Source organism: Dermacentor variabilis, chromosome 5 (assembly GCF_050947875.1).
Source record: "Dermacentor variabilis isolate Ectoservices chromosome 5, ASM5094787v1, whole genome shotgun sequence".
Taxonomy (NCBI): Eukaryota; Metazoa; Arthropoda; class Arachnida; order Ixodida; family Ixodidae; genus Dermacentor; species Dermacentor variabilis.
Genome location: NC_134572.1, coordinates 2,525,968 through 2,553,872, shown reverse-complemented (window position 1 = coordinate 2,553,872; position 27,905 = coordinate 2,525,968).

The window sequence follows — 27,905 nt, the reverse complement described above, 5'->3', positions numbered from 1 at the left end:
TTTGCTTGCGAGAATGTTTACCAGCCTAACCAAGTGATACGTGCGTACTGGAAACAGCAGCGCGAACAGAGGCGGACGAAGGACGACGAAATAGGTAGGAGCACACAGGAGCGCAAGTTTATTTTTGAAGACAGAGGTAATAAAGACGCTGGTCAACTTGACAAAGGTAAAGAGTCGTGCATGCGTGACAGAAACAGCCGCGAGCGTCAAGGAAAAAAAATGTGAGCAAGCCATCTCATGTAGAATAAACGTGCGTGAAAATCAAGAACTATCGGACAAATCTTTCAAAAAAGCGAAATATTTTTCCGATGAGTGATACTACCCAACGAGAAATACTCTTGAGAAGTGTAAGTTTTTCCCACTAAGGGCAACAGATATCTTGGTTATGCATTTGTTTCGTTTCTGATCAATAAATATTGCTTCTGGAACTCCTCTGGAGTTGAAGTATAGAGCAGAAAGAACGGTTATTTCATCACAAAGACTAGAACACAAGAGGACTTATGGAAGAATTATTTATTGATCACGAAAAGAATTCATAAGCAAGATTTCTGTGACCCTTAGTGGGAAAGAGCTGCTGCAGTATTTCTCGTTAACATCACTTACAGGCAAACCTTTCAGTTTTCATGTTTTTTTGTTTTTGTTTTTGAAGCACATGTTTGTTCTACAGGACATGTCTCTCGGTCCTTTTTTGTTGTGCCGGGCTGTTTCTGTTGCACATCCATGCCTTTTTCTTCGTGAAGTTGGCCAATGTGTTTAAAATCTCTGTCTTCACGAATAAACTTCTAGTTGAGTCAGCGTTCATGTGTGTCCCTACCTTAATTCATCCTTCTCGTCTCTGTTTGGGTGGTTGTGAAATTTAAATGTACACCGAATTGGCGAAGTGTCCTTAGAATTGATACATGAAATATTTGCGCTGTTTATTTCAGGAAGAATGCTATAGAGTCTTATCTTCTCTGTTTTTAACACTGATGTACATTTTTCTAGTTCAATTTCAAGGAGTCCCCTGAGGAAGCCAATAAGTGATGGTAACTTCTTTTGTGTAAGATTATTGAATTTCATCCGTTCAATGCATGACATGTCACATGCCTGTAGGTATGCAAGTATTCGTACTTCTTAAACATACTAAGCTCTAGTTTTTGGTTCTAATGACGCTGCTTTGTACTGTGCTGCATTATCCAGGCGCAGGAACCTTCTTTTATGCCGTCAGTGTATTTGTTCTTTTTGTACATATTGGAGAAAAAATTGTCTTGAGCTTAAATATGCATGTATATCGCTTGTAATTTTTTTTCAACACGGGTGCTGTATCTCACGTCTTTGTTACTGCTTTGTCCCAGTTTTTATGAAACTTTTATGTATTTTATGCATTAAAATTCTGGTAGCATTTCATTAACATTTTACCTGCGCAATTGAAGTCATTGGTTTTTCGTATATGCATTAATTTGCGTTTTTCACTGTCTCACCAATCTGGCTGTCCAGTCATTGAAACCTTTTCCCATCCTTTGTGATTATTTCTGAGGTACTTGATACTGCAAGTGAAGATGACCAGCTATTTGGCTCTTTGCAATTGTGTTAGCTGTGTGTTACTACCAATTTCCTGTACTAAATAATTATTTCTTGTATCGTTCAAGGTTTTTGCCTTGCCTTATCTCTTTATTGACTGAGGTACCACTTAGTGGCTCGGTATAGTGAAAAAGGCCCCAAAAAGTGCTCTAATTAGCTTTGTCCAAGTCCAGAAAAATTAACTGAAAATGAGCTCACTAGATTGAGGAAATGCCACCAACAAACTCTTCTTTACCTCAATTTAACATATACAAATGGTGTACTGTTCTTGTGAACCTGACTCGTCAGAAACATGATTTAGGTGTTCACCATGCCCGACAACTTTCTAAATGATGTCTCGTGAATTAATAGCTAAGTTGAGTGATGTGATTTTATAAAATAATTGGGCAACCTGAAGTTATATACTTCTCGAGGACAAAAGCTCAGACAAGTCTACTTTGGTACTTCATTAAATTTTAATTGTGGTGAAAGACGTGTGCTAAAGCTTGTATATTTACGTGAAGTCATTTGTTTCAAGTCTGTTATTTTGCCTTCTCACAGTCAGCCGTAACTGTTCCTGTGATGGTTTAGTGTGCGAAACATTTTAATGTAACGTATTCAGATGTCTTGTGTGTACTCACACGCAAGCAGCTTCACGTGTTCATGTGTTCAAAATTGGTTGTTAAAAGGGTAGGCTTAAGCCCTGCCTTTTGAGTCGCTTTGCCTTCTAGTCATAAACTTTATTAGCAAGTGAAGACCACAATGATCGTTCTCATTGAATTTATATGCATAGGTTTCTTCAGATGTACTTACACTGTTAAAAGTGCTGTAGGTACTAGCCTATGTCTCCAGGTTCGATGTAGTGGTGCCTTATGTACTGTAATAATGTTTCATGGGCACCCATCTTTAGTGTAAATAAAGGTACTTCACATTGATCAGTCTCTCCTTTGCTTTTGTTTGTGTTTGTGAAATCTATGAGCAGGCACCGGGGCATGCAAGTGGCAATCGCAAAGCAATTTCAATATATGAATAAAAATCCACTAGCGCAATGGAATGTCAATCATATTTCAATGGCGACTTCTGAAATCTCAATGCCATCTCAACTGGGCCACAACGTACTTTTCTGTGCTGTGACAACAATAACTCAACAACAGGTCAACAGAACTACCACAACGTCAGTTCAATGCAGCATCAATGGTAACCCAACAACCATTCAACAAAATTAACACAACGAGCCGTCTAAGCGCAATGAATTTCAATGGTAACTTAACAATTATACAACATTGAGACACCCAATGGTGTTTCAATTAAATTTCAGTGGCCAATATTCAAGACCACTCAACAATCAGCCCAAGAATCCTCCAACAAAATTTCCACAATTCCTCAATGAAAAACTCAACATTGACCAATGATAATTCAATGCCTTCTCAGTAATTTTTTTTGTACGGGCTGTCTCCACGTCCTGGCCCAGGATTGAGAATTTATGTCGTTTCTTCGTAAAAGTCCCAGTCTGTCTCAGCGTTTCATATGCACGCACAATCGCCATTGAGCTCGGACGCGTTCCTGGATGCCAGCGTTGAAATAACTCAATTGCGCGCCTTCTATGTCCATGTGCCGCACGTAGAGCCAAAACCATATCCGCTCTTTCCTCATTGGTGTGAGCCATACCTGCTGCTCAACGTTGGTCACAGCCAAATAGCGTTGCTGAGGAGAACACGCAGGGATACGGTCGCCTGAGGAGCACTGCATATATTTCAGTTCCCTGGGATTGGTTCAAACGACGTATTTTCTTTTTTTACTTTGGAAAGGGCATTTCAACATAAATACTACTACCTATTTAACACCAAAACAAGGCAGAACCTCAAGAGGTACACATGAACATAATTTCCGGATATCTCAACTGCACATTAATGCATACGCCAATTCTTTCTTCCCCAGAACAATAAACGTATGAAACAGACTACCAATAACCATTATTCAATGTGATACCGGAACACAATTTGAAAACAATCTGAGGCAAATCATGTCCTAAACAAAATTATGTACAGTATGTTAGATTAACACAGATTGTGTTTATTGTCCCTGCATATTGCTTTTGTATTTGTGCTGTTACTAGTTTCCTGGTTCTTTTTGTGAATGTATGCTCAAAAAGAGTGTTTTATGTATAATTTGCGTGCATTGTGTATAACGTACATTATGTTTTTAATTTCCTGTGCTGTACCCCACCCCTGTTATGGCCTCTGGGCCAACAGTATGACTAAATAAATAAAAAATAAATAAAATATAGGTACGATCTACATCCGGTAAAGTGGAACATCATGTGGGCGCACTCTCTCGGGGACAGACGCGCCAGTCACGGTGCACAAGTGTGAAGCCAGACGCGGCCACCCGATACTGTGACCACGAAGCGGTGCGCACGTGCGGGGTGCGAGATCAAAAAAGAACGACTGGTAGACAGTAATTGTGACGAGAGCAGACGGGGCCAATGCGAAAAGAGTCATCATCTGAAGAAGACATGCGTAATCTTCCTTGAATATAGCCAAGTTTTTCTTTTACCATTAGTTTTGCACCCGTGCGTTCTATCCGCTGTTATTCGAGCCCTAAGGTTTAAAGTTGTAGCATCATCGTTCAATTCGAAAACTACTGCAAGGTCATTTGTGTACAAAGACAGAATTGTAGCAGCCATCATCGTTTTCCATCGTTCCCACGGGCTTCGCCCTTTCGTTCTTTCAAGCAGCATCAAAATGCTGCTTTCGTCTTTTTTTTTTTGGTGGCCATAGGCGTTTTGTCGCTGCGGCAACGCTCGGCCAGCAGCATGCATTTGCAGCGTTATGCGATAAGAGCCGCATGCCCAGATACCTACACCAGGTATAACGCCCTGTCACGGGCCGGTCTCGCTGCAGACGACCTTGTTTATCCATCGCACACTTGAGAGCAGCACAATAACAGTGCGCAATCGCCCCGTCACGTGGTATTTTTTCATATTTCGCGGGCTTTCTTTGGAACGCGGAAGAAATAAGGACCACGTGAGCTATATCGTGTTGGAAATAATTTGAGAGGTTTCTCAATGTGGGCTCTAAAGCTTTGTGTATCACACTCGGGGTCTGGAGCCAATACTTCAAAAGTTGAGTAATTAAACATAACAATTGTGTTAGTTAAATTAAATATAAAGAAAGATATCCTGAGTAACTCTAGGCCCAGCGCCAACATTATTCATTCGGTTCAACTCACGTCCGGAGTGCCTTTCATTTTTAAATCTTTGGCTCAATTTCTGTGGGACATCCTGTATAGGGCAAACGGCCAACGCATATTGAGGAAACCAAGGCAGCGCCAGGTGTCAGGTGATGTACTTGAGCACGAACGTGAGCTACAACACCAGCACGCCGTCTTCATCTTTCCGTCGCCGTCATTTCATTGCGTTCGTTTAGTTTTAATCATTTCTTGTCATGCCATTGTCATCGCTCCGCCGTCTTCCTTCTGTACTCGTCATTCAATTCTCACTTTGTAGTCATCTCACCGCCTTCACAGCGCTATCATTTTCCCGTCATCGTCTTCAGTCGTCGTCATTCCATCGTTGGCATTCCATGGTCATAATGTCGTCTCCGTCGTAATCATGCCATGGGCAATCTATTGTAGTCATGGCATTCTCGCCTTATCTGCATGGCCTCACTGTCCTTATGAGGCTGTCGTGGTCTTTCCATCGTCGCTATTCCAGATTCGCCGTCTGATTGTCATGTTATCGTCGTCATACAACCTTCGTCATTCAATCGCCGTTGTCTTCGTCACATTGTCGCATCGTCGTGATATTCTTCGCTGTCATTCCATCGCTGTCATTACAGTGTCATCTCATTGACGTCACGCCGTCGACGTCGTTGTTCCTTTGCCGTCATGCGTGGGATACACAGACGCAGATGTTCGAGCACTACAAGTTAATGTTGAGAGAGGCGATCTTCAGCGAACATGGGTCCAACGGGATTATCTCATATATACTTGCGATTGGTTTCTAAACGAGAGCAGTGTTCTTTGCTAACGAAAAAGAAAGCTTCGCTTAAAGATGTTCCCAGAGTTCGTGGGCACCGCAGATGTCCTATGACCAATTTGCGCAAACTCATCTGCGCGCTGCAGTCAGACCACGCAGACAAAATTTCAAAATGTGCATGCTTATTCTAACATAGAAAGAAATAACTGATATTCGGTGCTGGGAAACGACACAGACGGAGGCGCATTGCATAAAAAAGGAACGCAACATACAAAATTAGGTTGGGCTGTGAGCAGCACGGAGCATTACGACTTTGCTTGTAGTGTTATAAAAAGCATGCATTTCGCAATTTCATTTCTGTGGTATGATAGTGAAAAACAAATGTGTTTGCCACACGGGTACTTTCTCTGTAAAAAATGAGCCTATCTGCTGAGAGTGAACTATGTTTAGAGTGGCACTGTTTCCTCTCCCTGGATATTGCGTACATCCCATTACAGTATAACAAGCTCAGTTCTCAGTTTTATTACTTTAAAGGCCCGTTTCTGGGGGGGGGGGGCTGCGGCATTAGGTAAGGGATGGGTTTTTTAATAATATAAAAAACAAGCAAGGAAGATTAATTAACATTTAAGATGATCACTAACACAATATTGAAAGATGTTGCAGCGATGATGGCGATGTCCCGGGGAAGGCCGTTCCAGTCTGTAGCAGCTCAATAAAAGAACGAGGCGGAACGAGTAGTACGCGATGATGGGCGGGCATCCTGAAATGGATTACTGGTGTGGTTAGATGTGCGTGTTGCAGCTTTTATATAACGCGGCTGATTTAGTCAAGAATGAACGATTTTATGATAAAGGGTGAGACTGGAAATGCGGCGACATAACGAAAGGGGCTGTATATTGGGTTTAGCTTTCAAAGATGAAACGCTGATGCCATAGTAGTATGAAGAGCGAATGAATCTAGCGGCGCGATTTTAACTGTTTCTAATGCATTTATTAAATAAGCTTCGTGTGGGCTCCAGACAGCAGATGAATATTCCAATTTTGGTCTGATGAGTGACTTATACGCGATCAATTTTACATTTGTAGGGGCAAGGCGGAGATGGCGCTTTAAAAACTGATCATTTTATTTGATACTGAAATGATGTTACTAATGTGGGTATGCCATGATGAATCATAACACAAGGTTACTTCTATATATTTATAGCATGATACTAATTCAATTAGGGCGTTAATGATGGAATACCGAAAGCGACGCGGACTATGCCAACGAGAAAAGGACAATGCGATGCGATGCCCCTCACAGGGCATCGCATCCACAAGAACAGGCATCAGAAGCACCCGAATACTTTGTCAAGTTCATGGCAGAGATGAGACAGAAATTCAACATAATAGAGCAACGAGTAGAGATGCAAAACACAGACATACGCAACATGCCTAAACAACAAAGAACACAAGGGGTCAAAGACAAATTTGACCAGCGACGTCCAACATTAGGCCTGTATTCAGATAACTAATCATAGCCAGACCCAATAAAGGAAAAGGCAAAAACGAAAAAACTTGAAATCTGGCAGTATAATTGCAGAGGCTACCGAAGAAAACAAGGACAATTACAACATACATCAACAAGCAGCTAATTCCACCCGATGTCATTGCACTGCAAGAGACCTGGGGCTTCACGCCAAAATTACAGGGGTATACATGCCAAGCAAACGAGGTCACTGGTCGAACAGCCATTCTGATCAGCAACACCCTTGCCGCCATAGCACAGGACAAGATTGCTGACACAGACATAGATCATGAGATTACCGAAATTATACCGATAAAGAAGAACGGGGGAAGTACTTTTATTGTAAATGTATACAGTCCTCCAAAGCAGAAGAAGGGCAAATTCACGCACCTCTTCCACGGTGAGAGCAGGTTGGCTAAAAACAACACGCTCGTAATCGTTGGAGACTTCAACGCCAAGGGTCCTAGCTGGGAATACAAGACCACCGATAAAAAGGGTACGACAGCCAAGGAGGCGGCTGACAACATAAACTGCCAACTCTTAACGGACCCAGAGGTCCCCACCAGGATGGGAAACAGCGTCCAGGAGGACACCAGCCCTGACGTCACCTTCGTAAGAAGAGCGAGACAGGCGGTCTGGGAAAATATACTGGAAAGCCTGGGTAGTGATCATTACATCATCAAGACGCAAATTGGAATGGCTCACGCAAATCGTCGGATAGGTACAGCAAAAATAACTGATTGGGATGCCTTTAGAGAAGCCTGTGATGGACATCCGCTGGGCGCCATACTGTCAATCGAGGAATGGGGGAATATGCTGAGGGAAAGGCAAAGCAAGTACACCAAGGAGATTGACCGCACAGAGCAAATACCGGAGGTTGACTCTACACTGCTTCGGCTATGGGAGGCAAGACAGAGCCTGACCAAAAGGTGGAGGAGACAGAAGTTTAATAGGAAGCTAAAGCAGAAGATTGCGGAAATTACGCAAAAGACAGAAGGGTATGCGGAACAATTGGCGAGAGCAAATTTAGCAATTCCTTAAACGGAACCCTGAGCGCTGCCCGAACGTGGAGCATACTCAAAGCACTCCTGGACCCGACTAAAACCAAGTCGGAGAACAACAAGGCCATACAGAGGCTGGTTCACCAGTTTCAGGGCTCAGAGTATGAGCTCATAAAAAGAGTAAGGCACAAGTGCTTCGGGTACGGTGACCCAGCAGCCTACACGGAGCGCTACAAGGGGAAAGAAAATTCTAATCTGGACAGGCCTATAACCAAAGAGGAAGTATATGCAGCAATAAGAAATACCACTAGGAATACGGCTGCAGGCGCACACAAGATAAAGAACGCGCTGATTCGCAACCTCAGGGATGAGCTGGTAGTCGAACTTACTATCTCAACAAGCACTGGGCGGAGGAGACAGTACCCCAGGAATGGAAGCATTCGGAGGTAGTGATGATTCCAAAACCTGGCAAAAAACTGCAAGTAGAAAATCTTAGACCAATCTCTCTCACGTCATGCTTAGGCAAGCTATACGAGCGGGTGGTTACAATGAGGCTACAAAATTATATGGAGGACAACGAGCTGTACCCCCCAGCATGTTTGGATTCCGCGCTAAATTGTCGACGCAAGACGTGCTCCTCCAGCTCAAGGAGGAGGTGCTCAGCAGCGTCCCGCGGAACAGCGAACACGTCATCATGTCACTGGACATTAAAGGAGCCTTCGATAATCTCAGCCACGAAGCCATCCTCACAGGAATGGATAGCCTGAACTGTGGCAGAAGGATTCTTGGCTACGTCAAGGCCTTCCTCTCTAACCGGACTGCAACAATCGGCCTGGGATCAGTCAGATCAGAGAAGTTTCGCACCCCAAACAAAGGAACTCCTCAAGGGTCGGTCATCTCCTCCATCCTCTTCAACGTCGCAATGATCGGGCTAGCAAGACAACTCGGAACAACTTGAAGGCATACGGCACGCCATGTATGCTGACGACTTCACGGTATGGGTGAACCGGGGATCGCTCAGCGAAAAAGAAGAGTGCCTGCAAAAAGCGTCCACCTGCGTAGAAACCTACGTTAGGGCCAGGGGCCTCGCCTGCTCGACGGAGAAGTCCGAGCTCCTAAGGGTGTGGCGAGGCAAACAAAATTGAGCGGTCCCTACAAGCGATGAACTCAGCCTCAACGTATACCTCGCGGGACAACGCATTCCGGAGAAGACCACCATTCGGATCCTCGGGATGTGGCTTCAGTCCAATCAACGGGGCAATAATACTGTGACACTGCTGAAGACTGCGACCATGCAGGTAGCCCGTATGATCAACAGAGTATCTAGCAAGAGACACGGTATGAAGGAGAGCGACACACTCAGGCTAGTCAGGAGCCTCGTGGTTAGCAGAGTGGTGCATAGCCTTCCCTACCACAAATGCATCAAGCAAGAAGAACAAGCGGACGCCATACTGCGAAAGGTGTACAAAACTGCGCTTCACCTGCCGCAGTGCACATCGACCGAGAAACTGCTGGCCCTGGGACTGCACAATACCTTCAGTGAACTAAGAGAAGCACTACTATGCTCTCAGGCACGTAGGTTGATGCAGACCCCCACGGCAAGGGGGCTCCCGCGAAGATACGGCGGCGGCAACATGATCCAAGAGATCGAACGTACCGAGGCCATTCCGGACTAATATCGCAGTACACTGCGAGTCGCACTGATACCCAAGAATATCGACCGGAACCTGCACAAGGCGCGTAGAGAAGCAAGAGCGGAGTACGTGCGGAGAACCTTGGCGAACAAGGACAACACAAGGTATACGGACGCGGCAACGTTCGTCAAAGACGGAAGACAAAGCATAGCAGTGGCGACGGTGGTTAATTCGGACCTCAAGGAGATCACCAGCGCATCACTACAGGACTGCACGGTAGTCGAGGCCGAAGAGGCAGCTGTGGCTCTGGCAGCACTGAAGGGCTATCGATATGGCAGGTCCCTAACAATAATAACAGACTCTCAAGCAGCATGCTGTAATTATACAAACGGCAGAATTGGGCGCAGAGCACGCCACATACTCTGCTCATGCGACCCGGGAAACAAAGTTCAGCATACCATAATCTGGGTACCAGGGCACACTGGCATAACAGGGAACCAAGAGGCGGATAGGATAGCTCGAGGGCATACCAACCGGGCGTCCGACACATCCAGCCTTGAGGAGCCCGAGTCAGTACCCATGGACTACTCAGATATCCTAAATTATTATAAAGGGGTCAGACTGAAGCACCCACCCCCAGATAAGGATCTAAGCAGAGAGGATGCTGTTGCATGGTGACAACTGCAGACGGGTACTTTCCCGAATCTAAACCTTCTCAATAAAATTTCCCCTACACAGTATGAGGCTAAGTGCCCATGGTGCGGAGAGAAACCAGATCTATACCACATATCATGGGCCTGTCAAAATATTGAGTCCCCCACTATCTATAAAATTAAAAACCCGAGTGCGGAACAGTGGGAGAGTATGCTTTCCAGCGTAAGCTTGAACGGCCAAAAGCGCCTAATAGAGCGAGCTCGCGAGTTCGCCATACTCAGTGGAGCCTTGGACTAGGGCACCAACCCTGTGATTGTAGACAGAAGAATCCATCAGAAGATGGAAGAGTCCGCCTGAAGCCGCGAAGATCTCTTTTCTAGAGCCCAATAAATGTTTTCCGATCCGATCCGATAGTAGGATTGAGGGACATAAGCCAGCTGTCACACCAACTAGGTACGCTGTTAGTATCTTCCTGAAGAGGAAGTTGATCATGAGCGTTACTAATAGTGAGGTTTCAAAAGGCAGGAAGCAATGCGTCCAAACAAGAGACAGAAAGACAAGAAACCGGTACCCGACGTGGTTGCTCAGTGGCTATGGTGTTAGGCTGCTGAGCACGAGGTCGCGGGATCGAATCCCGGCCACGGCGGCCGCATTTCGCTGGGGGCGAAATGCGAAAACACCCGTGTACTTAGATTTAGGTGCACGTTAAAGAACCCCAGGGGGTTGAAATTTCCGAAGTCCTCCAATACGGCTTGCCTCGTAATCAGAAAGTGGTTTTCGCACGTAAAAAGCCATAATCTTTAATTTTAAGAAGAAATTTTAAGAAGAAACCGGTGGTATCATGAAGCCACGATATATAACCACGTGACCTGCTTCCCACACTTCAAACATGTACACGTCTTTCCACTTTGGCACTCCAAATGCGTTAATAAGAACTTACCATGGGCTACAAAGAAAGCTCGTTCTCGGCATCGCAGCAGCACTTGTTAGGCGATGTGCCAAAGGGGTCTCGGATGAAGGTGTGTAGCGCGGCAGAGATGTGGGGACAGAGAAGATCATGTCCACAGCAAGGCAGTGACGGCCTGCCGAATTCCTGGCACGAGGTCGCTGCAGGCTCCCATCTGGGCCCGATACACCATGCCACATCCAGCTCCTCCCGTAGAACGCGGATAGGGAAGCCTTAAGAGCATTAAACCCGGGCCGGCCCAGCGTCTCCAGCGCCCATGGCCAAGCTGCGGTTGGCAAACGCCAAAAGAACGTCCCGCCGTCGCCCTTCAGCTTCAAGTTCGACGGTTCACCTACACCGACTGTCTCTGCCTGTATCTGAGCCCGACTCACTGTGCCTGCACCATTAACCCTGACTCCGGTGGAACTATTTTTAACCGTAATGTAGTTGTAGATCTTATGCTTTGCATTGACTAGTGTTTGCTATGTGTTCTCGTTGCTTCGCTGCTTGCACTGCATTCTACGTTCTATTAATGCAGACTGCCGCATGTGTTTTTTTGTTCGTTCACAAGCATACCCGTCATTCCTGTCATCGTTCCTGTTCACGTAATTCTGTGACGACTAATCCTGATGCTCATAGTTTTGTGAGACTAGTTTCTCAAATTTCCTTCTGTTAACACTCGCACAGAACACATATCATCGTCATCATCGTCGTCGTTGTCATCATCGTCATCGTCAGACTATTTTATGTCTACTGCACGGAGGATTCTTTTTCCAGCGATCTCCAATTACCTTTGTTTTGCGCTGGCTGATTCCAGCTTGCGCCTGCAAATTTTCTGTTTTCCTCAACCCACCTAGTTTTCTGTCGTCCTCTACTGCACTTCCCTTGATGGAATGTGTGAGCGCGACTGAACGAGAACATTGACAGAAACAGACACACAGAGGCACTGCCTAAAGACAAAATTCTACCACCCGAAGTTCTTGCTTTATTCGGGTGCTGTAAAAAAATTCGCTGACTCTGTGTGTTTGTTTCTTTCTACGTGCTCATTCAGTCACGCCTATACCTTCTATGATAGATACTAACCAACTAGCCCGCCAATGTGTTTTAGCCAAGCGCTTCCATTCCCTCGGCACCCATTCTGTAGCTCTAGTGGTCCACTGGTTATCAGCCCTACACGTTATCTGGACTGCCAATGTTCATTTTGTTCCCTTGATGTCTACTAGAATATCTGCTACCTCCGTTTACTCTCTGATACACCTCTTCCCTCTCTTAATGTTACGCCTAACATTAATCGTATCATCGCTCCTTGTGCGGTCCTTAACTTGTTGTTGAGCTTCATTGTTAAGCCCCGAGTTCCTCTCCTATATGTTAGCACTGGTAGAATGCAATGATTATACACATTTCAACGACAGTGGTAAGCTGCGAGTCAGCATTTAGTAATGCCTGAGGAATGCTCTACAGCCCATTTTTATTCTTCTGGAAATTCCCTACTGATGATCAGGGTGTCCTGTGAGTAATTGTCCTAAGTCGGGTACAACTTAAGAAAGCAGAAGCGGCCCCACCCAGATGACGGAAATGCGGGAGCCAATCGCTTCCGCGACTGAAGAAAGAGTCCCGCTCAAAATGCCCGCCCAATTCGAAATGGGGTCGACCATGTTCTCCGTCGGCGGAGTGACCGGCCGTCCAGCTCATGACGTTAATCTAGAGTGCGTGCCCATTGGTGTAGGCTCGTGTGCATCCACATTTGAGGGTCAAATGCTGCCGCCTTCTAAAGTTGCACGCGACTATGGACAAACCTAGTCCTGCACAGACTCTAGGGGCTGACTGGCAATCATGAATTCTTGCTCCTTATCTAGGGTATTTAACATTAGCTTTATTTTCTGCATAATTAGCCTTATACGTTACTCCTACACCTTCTAATTTAAGGACCTCGTTCATTTGTTGCAATTCATCCCAATGTTGCTGAACAGGACAATGTCATCTGCAAACAAAGGGTTGTTCAGATATTCGCCGTTGATCGTCAGTCCGAAGCCTTTCCAGTCTAATAGCTCAAATACTTCTCAGCATGCAGTAGATAACATTGGAGAGACTGTGTCTCCTTGTCTGACCCCGTTCTTGATTGGTAACGTTCTACTTAGAGCGCAGCCCTTGGGCGCACGTTCATGGGTTGAGCCAACACCCTCTCAATATGGTCGAGCACTTGCGTCAGCGTAACTGCGTGAACGCGCGCGTGTCTGTGCGTTTGTCGTCGTCGTCGTCTTCTCTGGCTCCGCTCATCGTGATAGCATTACCATATTGCCCCTCCCTCTACGAAGGCGCTGTCGGTATTGGCCCACAGCCAGTCGGTGCGGTGATTTCCGTCTCAAATTGTTTGCCTTAATATATCGCGAAATGAAAGCGCGTATAAAGCTGCGCTCAAATTTCGCATGAGGGAGTATCGTAAACGTCCGACATGCTTTTCTTTTTTGGACAAGCATTGAAGCTGTGGAATCCGCAGATATTTCTGAAGGTATTTACGTATATATTTTGTACTTGATTACGTGATGCCGCCATGACTGCTGGTATCTCTACTGAATAAAACGCCCATTCATCATCCATGAACCCGCATCCCTAAGTGTCAAGTGAAATAGTCATACGTGCAAATTGAGCTTCTGGCATTTTTGCGTTAAAATGCCGGGCGCTTTCAACACTCGCATAATACACTTGTTTACAGCCGACATTTCTTAAGGTGGCATCTGGCATGAGCCGTAAATGCTCTGGGTACCATAGTCTATGCGCCCACTGATGCCACCTCCAGAGTTTTTCTTTTTTCTTTTTTTGTCCGACTTGTTTTGGAATGCACGTATTTGCTGAGACAGGGTATGAGAAGGAGTGGGCCCGAGTGGAAGAGGGAGTCGGCGTGTACGAACCAAAGCAATGACATGTGCCGAACCACCCCGCCAGGATAAATGACACTGACAGTATCGCATGCAAAGCGTATTCAGCGGATTTGGCTCGCATTTGATCAAGCCCTCCACACAGAGCAGATCACACGTCGCTTTGTGGGCGCCGCCGTTTCGAGAGAGGATTACTCGCGAAAAAGTCGCGGCGCCGCCACGTTTCGATGAATGAGCACGACCAGTCGCAGTACGCCGTGCGTGTCTGCTGAACGCGGGCATCGGGCTTGACGGGTATAAAAGGCAAAAAAGTGCAGGCGCGATGATGAAAGCTGGAAATGTTTTGGAGCACGATTTCTCTCGTAGGATAAAAAAGAACCGGAAAAGGCTGAAGGAGGCACAAAACTACAGCAGTGCAAAACATTAAAAAGCAGGAACGAAATAGTGGTAGGCATCATGAATTTTGTATGCGTAGCCAAGAGCCCGAGTGCTCTGTCTCCGTAGTACCGCTGTTCTGTCAGGTCGCCTGGATGGGGCGGGCGCCGCTGCCCATCGGCGCAAGCAACACGCATTTTCTTTCTTTTGCCGTGTTTTTCGCTTGTTGTCATCGCCACAAATGCTGCTTTCTCTCTGCTCGAACCTTGACAGGCCCTGAAATGTCACGTCACACGCGCTGCCGCCCCGCCGCACCTGCTTTCGGACGCGCGCGCATGTTGCGCCCTCTCGCCGCGTGTCCGCGCGCGAGGCACGTCGCGTGCCGCTTCAAGTGCACCGAACGCTTTTTGTCACAGCACCGAACAGCGTGTTAGGACCAGCAACGCTTGTGGCGCGCCTTCGCGCTCCTCGGTCATCGGCGTCGCCTCGATAGCAGCACGTCGCTAAGCGGATCAACGACGCACGAAACATGTCACTTGTCTTCCATTTGCGGATTCGACACACTTCGTCTACTTCATGACGAACGCTCTGTCTTGGCCATCTGATACCTTGCTTTGGCGTGGCTCTCACCAGAGCAATTATGGCAATATCCAATCCAATCGTACCTACGGCTGGCATTTGCATCGGCATTATCGCACGCATTGACTCCGTTTTATTGCCAACTTCGCGCATTTTATGCTTCCGAAAGTTCAGGCGTCTCCGCACAGTTTCACTTGCAGTAGCCTGCTTTTCATTATTTTATTTAAATTGATTCGAGTAACGTGGAAAACTACCCATTATAATACTTGTGCGATGTGCCGTAGGTTCAAGTTATTCTTTAATTTCCTGGTGATATCGACAGCTGGTTTTGTTTCTTAATCCCCGCGATTAGTAAAAATTGTCGGGTCACGCCCACTTCGGTAGCGGATCATGCAACGTCACGAAACCGCGAAAACTCTCCATATCAAAATGACGCGTATTTTATTTACACAAATACCTTCAGCGCCAAAATTGGACATGATTGCAGAGGGAAGCAACATGAAGAAGGCACAACAGCGCAGTCAGATACATATGAGCAATATTATTTGGCGCAATACAGGTGATCAGCTTTAATAGTAGAAACACATGTTCTTGCAGCTGTGTAAGAAGTTGCTGGCAGAGTGAGGAAATTATAATAATAGGGTGGTGATCGTTTTAAGTATTCGGGAATTTTTAAAAATATCGTGTTGCAGATAACAATATTAGCCCTTGAGCGGGATTATTCAGAGACGTATACGTTACTTTCACGAGAAATGGAAACAAATTCAACTAATTAAATATGAATACTTATTTTCTTTATTACTTTCAGCACGTATTGCAATTTATAGAAGCTTGTGAGTTTGCACTTGGATTGAATTTCGAGTATGTTACCGCTTCGTAGATATACGCCATCAAACTCTCCGCGAAAATACGCTGTTGTCGCACTTACTTTTTTAACGAAAGGCTCTTTTTTGCTTTGAAGCACAAAATTAACTTGAACGCCCATATATTTCGTCGCACACTTCGGGAAATAATATATCGAAACTGGTGTTATCCTGGAGATTAGTTTCAAATAGATACGTCTTGCGAACTTAGCGGCTACAATTCCTAAATTGTAAGGTGTGCCGTAAAATAGTTAAGGACTTAATTAGTGAGCTTACGTTATTTAGTTGAATATGGGTTTTGATTTCTCGTGCTAGTCATATTCGCCTTTTCGAATGGTCCAGCTTACGGAGAAAGATTATTCCATATGCCACAAGTGATTTTTAAATTATCGTAAAACTTAAAATTGTCACCCTCTATAACGAATTCGACTGTTTAAAGGTAGGGAGCGGAAAAGCATGTTTGAAAACATGAATATGTTAGTCATGCTGGGGTGCCTACCTTTAGTTCATAATATACTTGTCTTCACATATAAGCGGCACCTTCAAGGTATTCATATTTATCTTTTCCAGTTCTGTTAATAAATATACTGTAAAGCAATGAGAGCCACGGATATTTTCCTCTTTGTGAAAGCAATACGCCCTGCCGAGTGCGTTCGCGAAATTGTAATTGCCCGAAACAAACTGAGCTGTTCATTTGTAGAAGCGCTCCTGTGCCTCCGTTTTCGTTGCCGCATCCCAAGCAGCACAGGCCGGCGAGACATGGAGCGTAGATACCACAACGGAATTGGCGTGGAACCACTAGAAGCTACTTTCAACTATCGCAATGGCAATTTCGGTGGTAGAGACGTAAATTTTTAAGTGCGAAATGTGGTACTTGACGGCGGAGCGCGCGAAATACCGGTAGTTCGACAGGATTTTTCAGGAGGTTCAGAAAAGTCGCTATCCGTGACTCCTTTTGCTGCTCGGAAACCAAATCGGTGATGTGCAAAGGTAATAGAGCAAAGGTTGTGGGCCAACGCTATCGATGAAGGGTAGGAGAGGCCAAAGTGATAAAGCCTCAGCGTCAGAACGTTTGCGCCCGGAGCGGTAGACAATCTGACGTATTCCTATAGACATGCGGCCCATTGAGCGAGGCGGCCAGACGGGTCTTTCAGGGACAACCAGCAAAGCGCATGGTCGTGTGTGACGACGTCAAAAGGTAGACTGCAAAAACAGAAATTTAGCAAGAGCCCACATAATGACTAAGCATTCCTTTTCACTCACAGAGTAGTTCGCTACAGCTTTTGTGAGAGTTCGGCTGGCGTAGGCTACGATGTACTCACCAAAGCTAGCTCTTTGTTGCACTAGCGCTGCATTCAGACCGACACCGCCCACGTCAGTGTGAATTTCCGTAGGAGCATTCGGATAGGCGTAAAATTGGTGGCGAGGTAAGTAGATGACGTAAGGTGGCAAATGCCCCGTAAAACTTTTCTGGTGTGGTATAAAGGTCACTGGTGCCGGCAAGAAGTTGTGTGAGGGGTGCAATGATGGTAGAGAAATTTCGCATAAAACCGCAGAAATATGCGCGAAGGCCTATGAAGCTACGGAATGCTATAAGTGTCGTTGGCTTAAGAAATTCGGCCAAGGCGTGGAGCTTAGCGGGATCAGGAAGCAGGCCATGTCTGAAAAAACATAGACCAATATAGTAAATTGTTTGGCACTCAAAAAACTCTTCTTTAAATTAGGCAGCAGGCCAGCTTTCGTAAGACAGGCCAAAATTGTCCCAAGCGTTCAAGATGTGTCTGGAAGACGGGCGAAGACACCAAATGTCGCGTAAATACCGGAGGCATGTTTTCCACTTGAAGCCATGTAAAATAGTGTCCAGCATCCGTTCAGACGTGGCCGGCGCGCTACAAAGTCCGAACGGCATGACATTAAATTCATACAAGCCGTCCGGTGTGACGAATGCGGTCTTAAAGCGATTAGCCTCGGCCATAGGCACCTGCCAGTACTCAGAGCGAAGATGTAAGGAAGAAAAAATTAGGCTCCTTCTAGGCAATCAAGTGCGTCGTCTATGCGCGGCAAGGGATAGATATCCTTTGGCGTGATCTTGCCCAAATGACGATAATAGAGGCAAAAGCGGCTGGAGCCATCTTTCATTTTAACAAGGACAGTTGGGGATGCCCATGGACTACTTGATGGCTGAATAATGCTTCGAGTGAGCATGTCAGTCACGTGCTCGTCAATAACCCGCCCCTCTGTGGCCGAAGCCCTGTAAGGCCCCTGCCACAGAGGAGCGTGAGAGCCAGTGCGGATGTTGTGGGAGGCAGCTGTCGCTCGTCCCAAAATAGCGTGGCAGTCAAATGAAGCTCTGAATTCATGAAGAAGATTTAGAAGCTCGTCGCACTCCGTCGGAGTAAGGTTACGGTCGATGGATGCGGTAAAGGATTGCGGTGAAAAACTCGAAGGCAAACGGTCTACAGCGACTACGCAGGCGGCAGGTTGGTCTCCGTACGTGTTGAAAAGTAAGTGCACCGGCTCAGCAGACGTTCGTGGCGTAACAAAAGAGCGGGAGCGAGGCTCAGTTACAAACACACATCGAAGTGCCATCAGCACGAAAATAAAGCACAGCGAATGGCTGATGAACCATTCGGCGACGGGCCAAGAGGTCAGACGACATAAAAAGCACACTACCGTCACACAGGGAGTCGTACGACAAGGTGTCGATCATAGACGACCACGGAGTTATGTCGGTCTCTTCAGTGACAAGTTTGCCACGAGGCTGCTCTTCAAATGACGTGTCACAAAGAGGTAGGAACGCAACTTCGGCGTGGCCGCAGTCAATGACGCCATCACGGCTGGAAAGAAAATCCGATACTAAGGTGACGGTGAGACGAGATGCGAGAACAAAAAATGGAGTAACGTAAAGCTCCTTTTCAATGAAGACTCGGGTTTAGCAGGCTCCTAATGGCTCAACGTGTTGCGTGCTAGATGTGCATAGCGAAAGAGGCGTAAGTGACGTCATCACCTTGCGAAGTCTGCGGCAGACACGGACATACATTGCCAAAATTGCGGCTCCTGTTTCTACAAGCGCCGGTGTCTAAGCTCATTCCGCGATCATATCAATTACGTTACCAGAGGCAATCGGAGGCCTTGATGATTTCGCAGGAAGCAGTTATGGTCTCCCGAACTGCGGTGACCAGTTTTCCTAGGGCTAAACGGTAGGTAGGCTGACGCCTCATGGGCGAAATGGAGAAGCGGCGAGGGGCAGGTGGTCGACGACTCGTGAAAACGGGTTCGTCCGATGGACTCATAGAATCGAAAAGTGAATCCAGTGAAGCAGGGCACTGAAATTCTCTTGGCGGGTAGTTGAAAGCTGGCTGCCAGAAGCGAGCAGTAGGTGGCATCAGGCATCGACAGAAACGCACCACGTGGCCAGCAATTCCACAGAAGAACTCGGCCGGTGTGCACCATGGATTCTGCGCGCGGCGATCCTGTGACAGTAACCGCACGGGAGACGGTGGTGACAGCGTTGGTGCATGAAACGCGGCACGGGTCGGCGTTGAGGGCATTGTAGCGACCTGAGCATAGCCGAGTCGCGCAGCACCAGGAGCGATGGGAAGGGCAGGGGGAATGCCCTCAGCGACTTGTTCCTGAATGACGTGCTGCAGCGTAGGCGTCAATGAAGAGGAGGGATTCTTTAAAAGTGATAGTAGTGCTAAAAGGGACGAACACACGGTGAAAAGACGACACGACACCGTCTGTTCTTCCCTTTTAGCGCTACCATCACTTTTAAAGAATCCATCACCAACTAACCCAGCACCAAGTTTTATTGAAGAGGAGGGAATCTCTTGCGTCAGAGGCACTAATGAAAGTTGGTGGGCCACCCCTTCGCGAACGAACTGCTTAAACTGCACCATCAGCGAAGAGTCATCGACGGCAGCAGCCAAGCCAGAGAGAGAGAGAGTGCCCGCCAGTGAACTTCGCGTGGCGAGCCGCTGCTTGCGCAAGTCATCATAGCTCTGGCAAAGTGTCACTGTTTCAGACAGAGTGCTGAGGTTCTTTGCCAGACAGCACCTAAAAGGCATCCTCATTAACCCGCTTTAAAATATGGCTGATCTTGTCGCTTTCCGTCATTCTCCCATCGACACGCTTGCAGAGTTACATGACATCCTCGATATAACTTGTGAACGTCTCACCACTCTGCTGCGCTCGTTCCCACAAACGTTGCTCGGCGCGAAGCTTGCGGACTGCAAACCGCCCAAGCACCTCTGTGAAGCTGGTCTTAAACGCCACCCAAGCGATAGGTCAGGTTCGCGATTGCGGTGCCGCTGGTTCGCAACGTCACTCAGATAGACTATGGCATTTTTCAGCTTGGTGGCCTCGTTCAACTTGTTGTGATTGCTAACTCTTTTAATAGGAGGCGAGCTTGTCCTGCACGTAATGCTCTCCTATCCCACTGAAAATGGCAGGATCGCGCTCAAGCAATGCACCCAACAGGCCACGGCAGGCATCGTGGCCGTTCGACACGGTGACGGGTCTTCCGTCATGACGCGAATCGATGTCAGAGCCCTGCTTCGAAGTTGCAGGTTTCAAGGCACACCCCGCATCTACATGAAGTGTGACGAGGCTTATGGGAGTCGTCGAGCGACAGCTGAAAGCACAGCCCCAGCAACGATAGCTCAGCTGGACGGGCGAAGTGGCCGCGCGGCACGCGATGGCGGCGGAACTTTCTAGTGCCGTTCTTCTTCCCTACAGTGTTATGCATTTTTATGAGAGATCGATTATGAATTCCACCCAAATTGGTTTGAGATCAGGGTAATTAATATGGTAGGCTCACACTGACCTCGAGAGTCGTATTCAACTGGCACAGCGCCAAAGGCAGTATGCGGTCTTGGTCACATTCGAGATCACACAAGTATGACTGTGTTGTTTGAGTATTTGACATTTGTCAAGAAACGTCGAAACGATGGTTTCCCAATGTGCAACCAAGCACGGAGTGCAGAATTTTTAAAGTAACAAGCAATTTTATTTCTTCTAAAGGGGAATTTCTTCGGCTAGGTACGACTCGGAAACGCCGTCCGGGATGCCAAAAAAAAAAAAACAGTAAATTATCTCGCCGTGACCTATCCTCTCGATAATCAAGACGCTTGGCCAATGTAACTCTTTCATCTTTAACGGCCTGGGTAATAGAACTACTGGCATCTGCTGCACGTAGTACCGTTTCATGACATTCGACAGCGGATTCATGATTTGCCAATCTGCATGTAAGTTCAGCCACTGTCTGTGAAAGTGCCTCTTGGTTTCGTTTTAGCTCAGCGAATGCATGCATCACTTCTGAGTGGCGACTGTCGAATTTCGCTGAAAGGACACCTATGGCGTCGAGCAATTTTGTGTGCGATTTTTTGGTCAACGTTAGGCAGACCGGGATTTTCTTCTATATCCCCCAAAGCAGCAAGGGTTTGACAACAAAAATGCATTGGCACAGAGTATCGCAAAGCAAACTGGCACGGGAGCAGCAGCACGCAAAGATTGTTCGATCGTTTAGAATAAAGAGATGAAGTAAACGTGCAGATAAAAAAAAAGTATTCGTGAGCGACAACATTTTGGCTACTCTCCCGTGCTCCCTGAAGGAGGACAGCCGACGCCAGTCCTTTAAGGGCTCGCTGTAGAATGATGTAGCTGGCGTTGTCGATGTGCCGCCTGAGTCGAAGGCATAAGCATTGCGCAGGTCACGTAGGACGAACCAGTGATCTTCTCGGATCACAGCCGTGACTGTCAAGGCTGCTCTTGAGATCAGCATAGGCGACGTCAAAGGGACGCTTGGTCCACTGGACAGCCGGGAAAGCCACACGTCTACTATGGCAAGAAGCTACACATAGAAGAAAAAATTATGCAGATCACGTGCTCTGTGGGAACCGATGTAAGCGAAGCATTCCGTGCTGGATGCTTTGATCGACGATAAGTATCGGTGATGCTGACGGCTAAAGCTTAATTTCTTCAACGTTTATTCGAACACGACAGAGGTGATTTGACGTTAAACGTTAGCTTGCGGGCATCACTGCTCTTTGTCTGCGTAATACACAGAAAACACATTGAGAGGTGCTTGCTTAAGGCGTTGTTGTGCGCCATATTTCATAACCTCTGAGAGGGTTGAGCATAGTCATTGCCTTACATGGCACATCGTATTGTGGGAGAAATATTAAACTTGAGTTGGACTATGGGTCTGTACGTGCCAAAACCACTGTCGAATTATGAGGCACGCCGTAGTGGCGGACTCCGGATTAATTTTGACACCGTGATGTTCTTTAACGTGTCCCAAAATCCAAGTTCACGTGTGTTTTCATTTCGCCCCCGTCAATATGTGGCTGCCGCTGTTGGTATCAAATCCACAGCCTCACCAATGACATAGCCGCAAAGCTAACGCGGCGGTGTGCTTTTAATTCACGCGGCTCTGCTTTTGCACGCCCTGCGTAGTTTGTCCCCTTGACATATGTACATGGTGTTTATTTTTCAGAAATAGCAGCAACGTACTGCAGCGTACTTTGAACTTAAGCTGATCCAGTTTTCCCGCAGCCGCCGTCGTGCAGTAGAAGGACTTCCTTGCCGTCCGACATCACGTCCCCGCGCCCCTCTCTTGCATGGGAATTGCCTCTTCTCCTCCGTCTACCGTTCTATCTCCGTCCCCTCTGGACTCCACCTCAGCAGAAAGGGAAGCTCTGCAGTTTCTGCAATGCTTCCGAGGGGAGTCACGGTTAATCACAGCTGTCAAGAGGCTATAATGGCGACGGCCAGGGAGCTCCAAAGGGCATCGTGCCGATTCGACGCGTTAAGATGAAAACGAGTTTCTAGCGTCGTCTTTCCTCTTTGACTCGCTCCTGTCATTTATGCACACGCTGTGGCCCCTCCGCCTCCTACGCGGTGTGCCGGACAGCAGCAGACACACCAGCCACACCAGCAGCAGTGGTACAAGGAAGAGGCAAATACAGTTTCGTTTTAAAAGGGTTTCCTGAGCGACAGCATTTTGGCCGCTCTCCCGTGCCCACTAAAGAACAGCCGACCACTAAAGGCCGACAGCCGACGCCAGTCCTTTAATGGCTCGCTGTGGAATGAGGGCACTGGAGTTGCCGATGTTCCGCTCGCGTGCAATGCAAAAGGATTGCATTGGATTGCTCAACATTAATATAAAGAAATCGCCTGGACCAGATGAAATAGCCAATGAATATTTATACAGGTATGCAGCGTGGGTTTCAAAATATCTTGCCATTATATTTCGCTCATCTATTACTACAGGCTGTTTCCCCAGTCCTTGGAAGCGTGCCAAAATCGTACCCATACACAAAGGCGGCGCAACAGCAGACGTCAACGACTACCGCCCAATTTCCCTTACCAGCGCATGTTCGAAATTACTGGAGCATACTGTATCAAAACATTTAATTAAATATCTGGATTACAATAAGGTATTATACAGCCGTCAACATGGGTTCAGAAGAAAACTCTCCACGACAACTCAACTTATAAAATTTGTACATGACCTCTCCCATACCATTAATTCACGTGGCGAAACCGACATAGTGTACCTAGACTTTGCAAAGACGTTTGATAAAGTTTCTCATCCTAAGTTATTACACAAAATAGACGCCATATTTAGGAATCCCGCAATCACGAAATGGTTCGCGTCTTACCTTCATTGCAGAGAACAGCATGTTCAAATTGGAAACTGCCAGTCTGTGCCCTCACTTGTAGAGTCTGGTGTACCTCAGGGCACGGTACTAGGGCCACTCTTATTTCTCGTATTTATTAATCATATGCCTAATGACATCACTGTACCGTTGCGCTTGTTTGCGGACGACTGCGTCATTTACAACAAAATTCAATCGAGACAACACCAAGAAGAACTTAACTCAAATCTACTAAAAATTAAAAAATGGTGCGACGATTGGCAAATGGTCATAAACCCTCAAAAATCAGTGTCTATGTTTATTTCACGTAAAAAGTGTACCCTCAGTTACTCGTACTACATTGATGACAACAAACTCGAGAACGTTGATAAACACAAATACTTCGGTTTAACGTTTACATCAGATTTACGCTGGAATACACACACAGAAAATGTGTACATCAAATCGCTTAGCGCCCTATGGTCTTTGAGGCGGAACCTCAATCGGGCAACCCCTGAAATTAAATGTCTTGCTCACAAAACTATAGTTAGACCAATTATTGAATATGCTAAAATAGTTTGGGACCCACACACCATGACTAACTGTTCTAAACTTGACCGAATACAGAGGCTAGCCGCCAGGTTTATATTTAATAAATATCGTCGCATCCATTCTCCAACAGCGTTATGTCAATTAGCTGATCTAGCACCACTTGAGCTCAGAACTAAATACGAGAGATTAAAATTTCTCTTCGAAGTTATTCAAGACGTTAAACCAGATGATTATTTTGAGCTTCCTATGAACGCGTCATTGAGGCATCGTCATAGTATGTGCATTCCTCCTCCACTCGCCCGCAATGATTGTTTCAAGTTCAGTTTCTTTCCTAGGGCGATAAGAGACTGGAATTTGTTACCTGACTCTCTTGTAACCTCGATGTCCTTAACTACCTTTTTGGAAAGTCTTAAAACCACCGTTTTTTTAATAACACATAGTGAATTACCCAATATGTATGCATTTACTTTTACATGTGGGACTGCTATTGTGTCTATGACGATGCGGTGCCAAATTGTGAATTGTTCTTTATTACTTTCCCTTGTACGTTGTAGTTCATACTTTTCGATTTTAAGACAAGCTTTGTGAGCCAAAGCTTGTAGCTCGGTCGCATTTATGTATCTTTTAGTTGTTTTTATTCTCCATTCCTGCAATAGCCCGATGAGGGCTGACAGTATCAAATAAATGAATGAATGAATGAATGAATGAATGAATGAATGAATGAATGAATGAATGTATGAATGAATGAATGAATGAATGAATGCATGAATGAATGAATGAATTGCGCAAGTCAGGTACGACGAACCAGTCGTCTTCACTGATTGTAGCCGTGACTGTCAAGGGTTGTCATGAGATCAGCCTGGGCGACGTCAAAGGAACACTTGGTCCACTGGAAAGCAGGGAAAGCCACACGCCAACTAGGGTAACAAGCTGTACGTGAAAGAAAAAGGGATTCGTGAGCGACAGCATTTTGGCCGCTCTCTCGTGCCCACTGAAGGAGGACAGCCGACGCCAGTCCTTTAGGAGCCCGCTGTGGTTTATGGCGCTGGCGTTGCCGATGTCCCGCTTGAGTGCAATCCAAAAGGACTGCGCAGGTCGCGTAGAACGAACCAGTCATCATCGTTGATCGTAGCCGTGACTGTCACGGGTAGTCTTGAGATCAGCATTATTGACGATTCAGGAACACTTGGGCCACCAGAAAGCAGGGAAAGCCACACGTCAACTAGGGCAACAAGATGCAGATGAAAGAAAAATTTATTCGTGAGCGACAGCATTTCGCCCGCTCTCTCGTGCCCGCAGGTTACCGGACTGTTTTGTGGCACAGCCACCTAGCCCGCAGGTTGGCGGGCGACGGTGTCGCTCTTTAAAAGCTGAGCCAACGGTGGACGTCGCTGACGCAGGCACCTCACGGGCGGCAGGGTTGATCACGCTCGTCACAGGTGGCGCTGCTACAATTGTTGGGGTGGCTAGCGTGACTTGACGAAACGCAGCAAGGACACCGCCAGGGCACTGTTCCACGCAATCTGAGGTTGCGTGTATAACAGCCGAAATGGTAGCGGGCAGAACTGCGCCGATCAGTGCGATGATGAACACCTGCATATTGAACATCAGCAATGTAGCGGACTGTGTTTTGGCGCAGCCGCCGAGCTCACATGTTCGCGCGCGAGGGTGTTGCTCTTTTAAAGCTGACGCAACGACGGATGTTGCGGGCGTAGGCACCTCCCAGGTGGCAGGGTTGATCGCGTTCGTCACAGCTGGCGCTGCTAGAATTATTGGGGCGGATAGCGTGACTTGACGAAAGGCAGCAGGGATACGGCCAAAGCACTGTTCCACGCAATCTGAGGTTGCGTGTATGACAGACGAAACGGTAGCGGGTATAGCTGCGCCGATCAGTGCGATGATGAACACATGCATATTGAACAGCACCAATTTAGCGGACTGTTTCGTGGCACAGCCACCGAGCCCACCTCTATTCTATAAGGATGGTTTTATTCCATGCATATATCTTTTAACGTCAAGAAATGATCAGTGCTCGTGCTCACCTTAAAGGGCCCTTTATTATTAACTGTATTATCACCTAGATGTTCCACAAGTGAGGACTGTCATGCATCTTGGCGTGATATATGATGGATCCCTGTTTGAGAAGGCGCAAGATGGCTATATTGCTGCATAGAGTGTTCGTGCGGCTGTTTTTCTACGTAGGCTGAGCAATGGCCATCAGCCTGCCTCTTGTTTCTTCGCCCGGTTTTGGCACGAAGACGTGTGTGGTACTCTGGACCTCCTGCCTATGTGCTTCGCCTCCTTGTTTTCCTGGAGAGGCAGGCTTTGGAAGCGTCTTTAGGGCCTTCTAAATGTGTAGCACGTCAACTAACGAATCTCAATGTCACCTTCCCTCCCTTTGTTAGCTGATTGCGATGTTGTTTATAGATTCATATTAAGGTTAGACAAATCTCCTCTAAGGCAATGACAAACTGTTTCTATCTCACCACCCGTTTTTGTTCCATGGCTTATAGAGGCCGCGATTCAACACGTCCCAGATTATTTTTCTGCATATTATCCTTGATCAGCTAAACTTTCAGATTCGTTAAGCGCATCCTGTTTGTGAGAAGAACAATTCTATCCAAATAATTTAATAACGTTTTCCCTATATAGAGGTAGCTACTACCCTACCGCATGTTTAGTTATTTTATATGATTACTTCATATACAGATATGGACCAAGGTAGTTGATGGCACTTACGCTTCACAGAGCGTAGAAAAGTGTGATGTCAAAATTTTATTTCCTATTATCTATTGGTGATTTTCACTTCGCCTTCCTGATGCCGTACCTATCTTTGTAGCAGAATTCTAGCTGTAATTCCTGCGCTGCTTAAACTAAATATATTGTACTGTAAAAGAAAGAGCAGTGGGGCTGTGGCTGTGAGAGAGACAACGACGACGAGAGAGAAAACCTTGTTTCGGTGCTCGATCGGCTGTACTACCTCTCGATGCTCTATCGTTCTAGTCGCGAACGCTTACTGCCCAAAGGGCTTCGCGACATTTGGTGAAAGGTGCTGGACCTTTTGCAAACCTGGCACTCCGGACGATCCCTGTCACATCTCCCATGCCTGAGGAGACTAGTCCTACCGATCCACCCCAGGCACCGCCTCCGGTCATCTGTCCTGGTGCGCCACGCCAACGGGATCCTCCCATATTCAATGGCACTGACGATCATGACGTAGAGGACTGGCTCTCATCGTACAATCAAGTGAGTGCCCACAACAAATGGAGTAAAGCTGACAAGTTTGGTTACGTACCATTCTACCTTGCTGGAGTCGCCCATGTTTGGTTCCGAAATCATGAGGCTGACTTTTCCACCTGGACAGCATTCCGAACGACACTTCAAGCAGTCTTCGGTCGCCCTGCTGTGCGCAAACTTCGGGCTGAACAACAGCTTTGCTGTCGTGCCCAACAAAAGGGCGAAACATTTACCAGCTACATTGAAAACGTAGTTGAAATTTGCTGGCATATCAACCCAGATATGATCGAAGATGACAAGGCCAAGAACATCTTGAAGGCATAGAAGATGACGCCTTCCAAATGCACTTGGCAAAGAATCCTCAGACTGTCAATGACCTCACAACGCTTTGCCAGAGCTATGAGGAGCTACGCCAACAACGGCTTTCTACGCGCCGAGCTCTCGCTCCGGCCGTCGCGCTTTCACCTCTGAGTGATGGTGTCAGTGCTACTCCCTTCAGTTCAACAATCTTCGACCAAATCAAG